Raw genomic sequence first — 6,483 nt, forward strand, 5'->3', positions numbered from 1 at the left:
GGATGAGGTATCAGGCATCAAAGAACAAAAAAATCAAATAATTGTGAATGAGGGGGTGTGAGAAGTGGGGACCCAAAGCCCATCTGTAGGCAACTGGACATCCTATTACAGAAGGGTCATGGGGAGGATACGAGCCAGTCGGTGCAGTGTAGTAATGATGGAACATACAACTTTCCTCTAGTTCCTAAGTGCTTCCTCCCCACCCACTATCATGATCCCAATTCTACCTTACAAGTCTGGCTAGACCAAAGGATGTACACTGGTACAGATAGGAACTGGAAAGACAGGGAATCCAGGACAGATGATCCCCTGAGGGGCAGTGATGAGAGTGGCAGTATCGGGAGGGTGGGGTAACTGATTATAAGGATCTACATATAACCTCCTCCCTGCAGGATGGAGAACAGAAAAGTGGATGAAGGGAGAAGTTGGACAGTATAAGATATGACAAAGTAACAATTTATATATTATCAAGGCTTCATGAGGGAGGGGGCAGTGGGGAGAATGAGGAGCTGATGCCAGGGGCTTAAGTGGAGAGCAAATGTTTTGGGAATGATGAGGGTAACCAATGTACAAATGTGCTTTACACAATTGATGTATGTATGGGTTGTGATGAGTTGTATGAGCCCCCAATAAAATGTTTTAAGAAACAAACAAAAAAGGAAAAAACCACAGTAAGATAGAAAAAAATGACGAGAGTCCACCCAAAACAAAATGGAAAGCAGCACCCCAAATCAGGCTGGCCAAAGCAACCAGCAGCAGCAGCAGCAGCACCGCACTGGGTGCTGTGGTGGCAGCAGCAGCACAGCCAGGAGACAGAGCCCTGGGAGGCTCTGGCCATGAATCTGGTAAAGCGGAGTGCCTTATCTCAGGAAGCTGAGTTGTACAGCGGGGTGCCCTTGCATTTCTCATCCCGACAGGAACCTGGGAACACTTGCCCAGACAGGGTAGAGGGCAGGGCCTCCAGACTGAAGAGTTGCCTGCAGCAGGCATGGCTGAGAAGGAGCCCGCTGCAGCGGACAGGAGGACGCTTTCAGATGCTGACTTGTGGTAAACTGTAACCGTCACTAATAAACCCCACAATTTTGAGAATTGTCTTTGTTGACTGTGACCATTTTAATGATCAAACTCAGCCAGGTAGAATGCTGTGGGAGGGGTGGTTGGTGTCAGGAGGGCGGAGACACGTCTGACCTCTGCTTCGTCCGCACCATCCGTGGGCAGATGTGGAGCTGGACTCTCCTCCCCTTGCGCAGCCAGATGGCACACATGGCCCCTCGCCATTTCCTCACCTGGTGGGTATTTGTAGCCTCTCCCGGGATCAGTTTTCTATTAATTTGCTGCTGTAACTATTAATATTTATTTTTTATTTTGCAGAAGTTCTAACAACGCAGTCATTCCACTGCTGTTAGATTTTGACCTTGTTCCTTTGCTACAACTCTTTCATCTTCTAAGACACGTCTATTATCAGAAACATTGGGATATCATCAGTGTCCTTAGCTTGAAGACACTTTTCTCAGATCTTGCAAATCATCAAGAGTGTACTATGCTGGGAAGGGCTCAATTAATGCACGGTGTCCATCTTTCATGTACAAATCCCTCGTTGCTATAAATCACCCCATCCCTGCAGTATTTAGGATAGTAAGTATACACTGTTGGACACTTGCTTTCTTTTTTTTGGTGTTATCATTATTTAAAATTTTAGAAAATATTGGATAATACATTTCAAAATTCCTATATTTTGATGAGGTAGTAAAATATTTCTATATAAATAAAAATTATAAAATTGAGTAGAAATTAAAGAGCATAATACACTATTAATGAAAAAAGTTTTTTCAGAATTCATAAGGTTTCTCTGCACTGTGGGTCTCATATACAGTGAAATTTGAGGATTTACCCTGTCACCAGATTCTTTACATTCACAAGTGTGCTCACCACTGTGCATTCATTCTTGTATGTTTACTGATGTGAGGAGGGACTAAATTATTTTCCACATTCCTTGTCATAAGGCCTCTCTCTACTGTGCATTCTCATGTCAACTGAAGTTACTAAATTGAGGAAGTTTTTCCACAGACCTCACATTCCTAAGACCTCTCTCCCCATTGGGAATTCTCATGTCGACTGAGTTGTGAGGATCGCACGTTTTCCCACATTCCTTACATTCATAAGACCTCTCTCCACTGTGAATTCTCATATGGTGATTTAAGTCTGAGGACTGACTAAAGGTTTTCCCACATTCCTTACATGCATAAGACTGCGCTTCACTGTGAACTTTCATATATCTACTGAGGTGTGTAGGTTGAATAAGTTTTCATACATTCCTTTACCTTTCTCTACTGTGAATGCTCATATGTAGGTTTGTCTGAGGACCAACTAAAGGTTTTTCCAGTGTCCTTACATTCTTAAGGCCTCTCTCCACTGTGAAGTCTCATATGTTGAAATAAGTTTGAGGACTTATTAAAGGTTTTTCTATATTCCTTACATTTGTAAGGCCTCTCTCCACTGTGAATTATGTTGATTTAAATGTGAGGACTAAAGGTTTTTCTACATTCCTTACATTCATAAAGGCTCTCTCTGCGATGAATTTTCATGTCGATTGAGAGTAGAAGATTGAGTAAAAGTTTTCTTACATTCTTTACCTTCATAAGGCCTCTCTCTCCACTGAATTAATTCTCCTAGGGTGACTGAGGCTAGCAGAGTGGACGTTTTCTAACATTCATAAGGCCTCTCTGTGAGCTGTCATGTCTAGTAAGATATGAAGGTCTAATAAAAGCTTTTCTACATTACATATATTCACAAGGCTTCTCTTTGCTGTGCATTCTCATATGTTGACTGCAGCATGTGAATTGAGTAAAAGCCTTCCCACAGTACTGACAGTCATTACAGACTCAGCTCCATTGGACATTGCCATGTCACTTGTGAGTGTGAAGGATCGCCAAAGATTGTACCACAGTCTTTATATTCACAGCATTTGTTTCCTGTTAGAAATTTTACTAGAGTGTGCATATTGGTTTTTGCACATTTCCTAAATAGATCAATCTTTAATTGAATGTGAATTAGCTTATTCGTTCTACTGAAGAAAGATCCTTGGATGATTTTCCATCTTGAAGACATTCCATGGGATATAATTATCCAGTTATTTTTAATGCAGAAATAGATATTTGATGGGAGATCTCATCAACAATATATTCCTTATATCCTCCCAAGAATGTCACTGGCAAATATCTTCAACTATAGCTGGTTTGTGAAGGCTTCCACCATCACATCTCTGTAGAGTTGCTTCTGAAAATCACCCAGCAATGCCCGTTCCTCTGGGGTAAAATCCACAGCCACATCCTCAACAGTTATGGAGTCCTGGGAGCGCCAGCAACAAGGTGGTCAGGCTGTAGGTACTTCTCAAGCACCGGGTGCAGCGCACAGGAGCGTAGCATCCGCGCCAGCGCTGTGTGCTGCCACACTTACTTTCTATAGGTATTTCCTCTTGTGTAACCTGAGTTTCCAACAGAAATCCCTAGAATAGTCAGAACAGACGTCCCCACACCTCCTGAACCAAGATGACCAACTTGGCAAACTATTTATGAAAACCCTGCACTGTCACCAGGTCCCTGAAACCAACATCTCACACCTCCTGCTGTCTCTGCCCGCAGCGCCACAATGGTCCTGCTGGTACCACCAGCCCTGCGCCGGCTGGCTCAGCACAAGTTTCACCCAAGTCTTTGAAACCTAACCATGTTGGTAAGTGGAGAGAGGGGCTCAGTTTCCATTTGATTTGGTAAATAACTATGGCTTGTAAAGCAGTCGTTTGTTTCATCAAATATAAAATAGAAAGGGTTCTTTTACGGAACGGTGGTTAGGTGCCTGAGGAGCTGCGCTGGGCTCACTGTTCACGGAGCACTTCAGGTTGGAGTTGACATGGTCTTTGGGGAGCGGGTGAGCTGCAGCACAGGGCACCCCCCCTTTTCCGTTTGCTCACTGTACGCCATTCCGCTGGCATCTCTTATTCACCAGATCTTCAACAAAAAATCTCTTTAGATTTTACATACGTTTTTAAGTAAAGTTTTGCATTTTAACTATAAATCATTGGCTCAGATGATGCTTCAGATAACGATTTTATATGTGTGTTTATTAACTGGCTGGGTTTAAAATTCTCAGTGCTCCTGTTAATGTTAAATAAGAGCGTTATATTCCAGACACAAATTCCAATCAGGTGTTTTCTGAAACTGAGGCAGCACCACCATAAAACCAACTAGCACATGGCATAATAATGACTATTTGATCATGTGACCTTCATATTACGAGTCATTACTATGCGGCAGAGATGGATGAGGTTGAGGTCTAAAATGAAATGAGTCTACGTGGCTAACCAGTTAGCTGGAACCTTGCTTCTAAACATGCTTTCTTATCTCTTATGCTCAGCTGTCGTCTGGCTCCCTATAACTTACTCTGAAACAACACATCTCTGCTGAGTCTGTGTACCTATTTTGTTTTTTATTGAAGCTCAAAACCTTGGACTGCGAACCACAAGATCAGCTGTTCAAACTCAGCAGATGCTGTGCAGCTGAAGACCAGGCTGTCTGCTCCCACGAAAGATGTCATCTTGGAAACCACGTATACGGTCATTCTGCATCGCAATCAACTTGATGGCAGTGGGTTTTTATTAAGTGGTGCAGTTTCTAAGGCAGACCAGGTCTGCCTGATGATTGGTACTAATTGCTTAGAGTTGTGTTTGCCAGCCACAGCAATTTCCTGGAGTCTGTAACCAAACCCGGGAAGAACATGCATTTATTCTGTGAGAACGTACCAATTGTAACTAGGTAAGCATCTCATGAAGACCAAGTTGTGAATCTTCCCCTTGCCCATAAGAAATCCCCGAAGGGAAGTACCTCAAACCTTAAAAGCACCTCCAATACTCAATACTTTCTTTAGTAAAAAGCAGTTTTAATACGGAAAAATCATTAACCAGGGTTTTCTGCAGAAGATAATGAACGAAATGGTGCTTAAAGTAGTAAATATTAAGGGTATTAGCAATCCAAAAAGAATTTCATTTTTAGCCCCTTCCTTTGTACTGTGAGTGGTTTTTTCTACTCGGCTAGCAAGCCAGCGTGGTTAAAACCTCCGAGAACATTTCACAGGGTTTATAGCAACTAAACCAAAACTCAAATCAAACTCACTGCCATCAAGTTGACCCCACAGGACAGACGCTTTAGGTTTCTAAGCCTATATATCTCTTCAGGAGCAATCTCATTTCCCTCCCCCAAGAGCAGCTGGTGGTTTTGAACAGCTTGCCTTGTGGTTAGAAACCCAACTCATTATCTACACCACCACCAGGGATCCTTTGATGTAACTAAAGCAAGTTAAGGTGAGCTTCCATGGGGTCTTACTGAAGCCTGTCGACATTTGAAAGCTAGCGAATTATTGGAATTTGTGAGAGAATGTGGGACATCGAGGATCAACCTTCGTACGTACCAGCACTTTGTCAGGAAACAAACGAATGGAGCCCTCTCGTTCCTTCTCTGGTATATTGAACACCTGTATCCACAAAGACGCATCTTCTCAGGGGTAATAGAAATGATTCTTCTAACTCAATGGTTAATCCCCAAATCTTTTTACTTAAATGCACAGCACTGACATCAAACTGACACCACACCCTCCATTATCTTATTCCTAGTTCACCCATCTCTTTCAGCCCCCTTTAGATTACACACTTCAGCTGGGAGAACGCCCGCAGTCAGTGCTCAGTGCTCTCTGAAAGCACTCACTCCCAAGCCATCTTGCCCAGTTCTGCACGTTTAAAAACATCCATTTTATGGCAAATCGTGTTAGAAAGATTGATATAAACGTGGCAGTCACCAGCCTAAGTAAGAAAAGCCTATTTAAAAGAAAAATAGTAGGGCTCAAATAGAAAGTAAATGTTTAGAAAATGATGATGGCAACATATGTACAAATATGTTTGATACAATTGATGTATGGAATGTTATAAGAGGTGTAAGAGCCCCTAATAAAATGATTCTAAAAAAAGAAAGAAAAATACTGATGTTCATTTCTTTTACCTTATATTTAACAAAAATTTACCATTGCAACTGCATGCTAATCCTTCTGGCAAAGAATTAAAGCTAGTGCCTACTTTGCAAGTGTGGCAATTTCCCGACAACAGCCCATAATGGGCAGGAGCTTCATAAGGGACTTTCAAGCACCATCATAGAGGGTCATGCTGTCGTTGACTTTTGTCAGTGGTTTTTTTCTCAAATGCTTACCTGGCCTGCATATTACCCAGGGCTGTATTCCCCTGGAAAGCCAGCACTTTATGGTGTTTTTGATTTGGAAACTAGTCTTAAATGACAAAGCACTGCTGGGAAAAAAGGTGGACAGACGGTGGCAGAGGCCCAAGGGCTGAGAGCAGGGCCACAGAGCCCTGCTTGCATGAGAAGATCGTGGCTAACAGGCACACTCAGTTTTTCAATTACTTGATCTGCTTCCTGATTTATTAAC

Source organism: Echinops telfairi, unplaced genomic scaffold (assembly GCF_000313985.2).
Source record: "Echinops telfairi isolate 266 unplaced genomic scaffold, ASM31398v2 ScPeMD7_2565;HRSCAF=3150, whole genome shotgun sequence".
NCBI classification, from domain to species: Eukaryota; Metazoa; Chordata; class Mammalia; order Afrosoricida; family Tenrecidae; genus Echinops; species Echinops telfairi.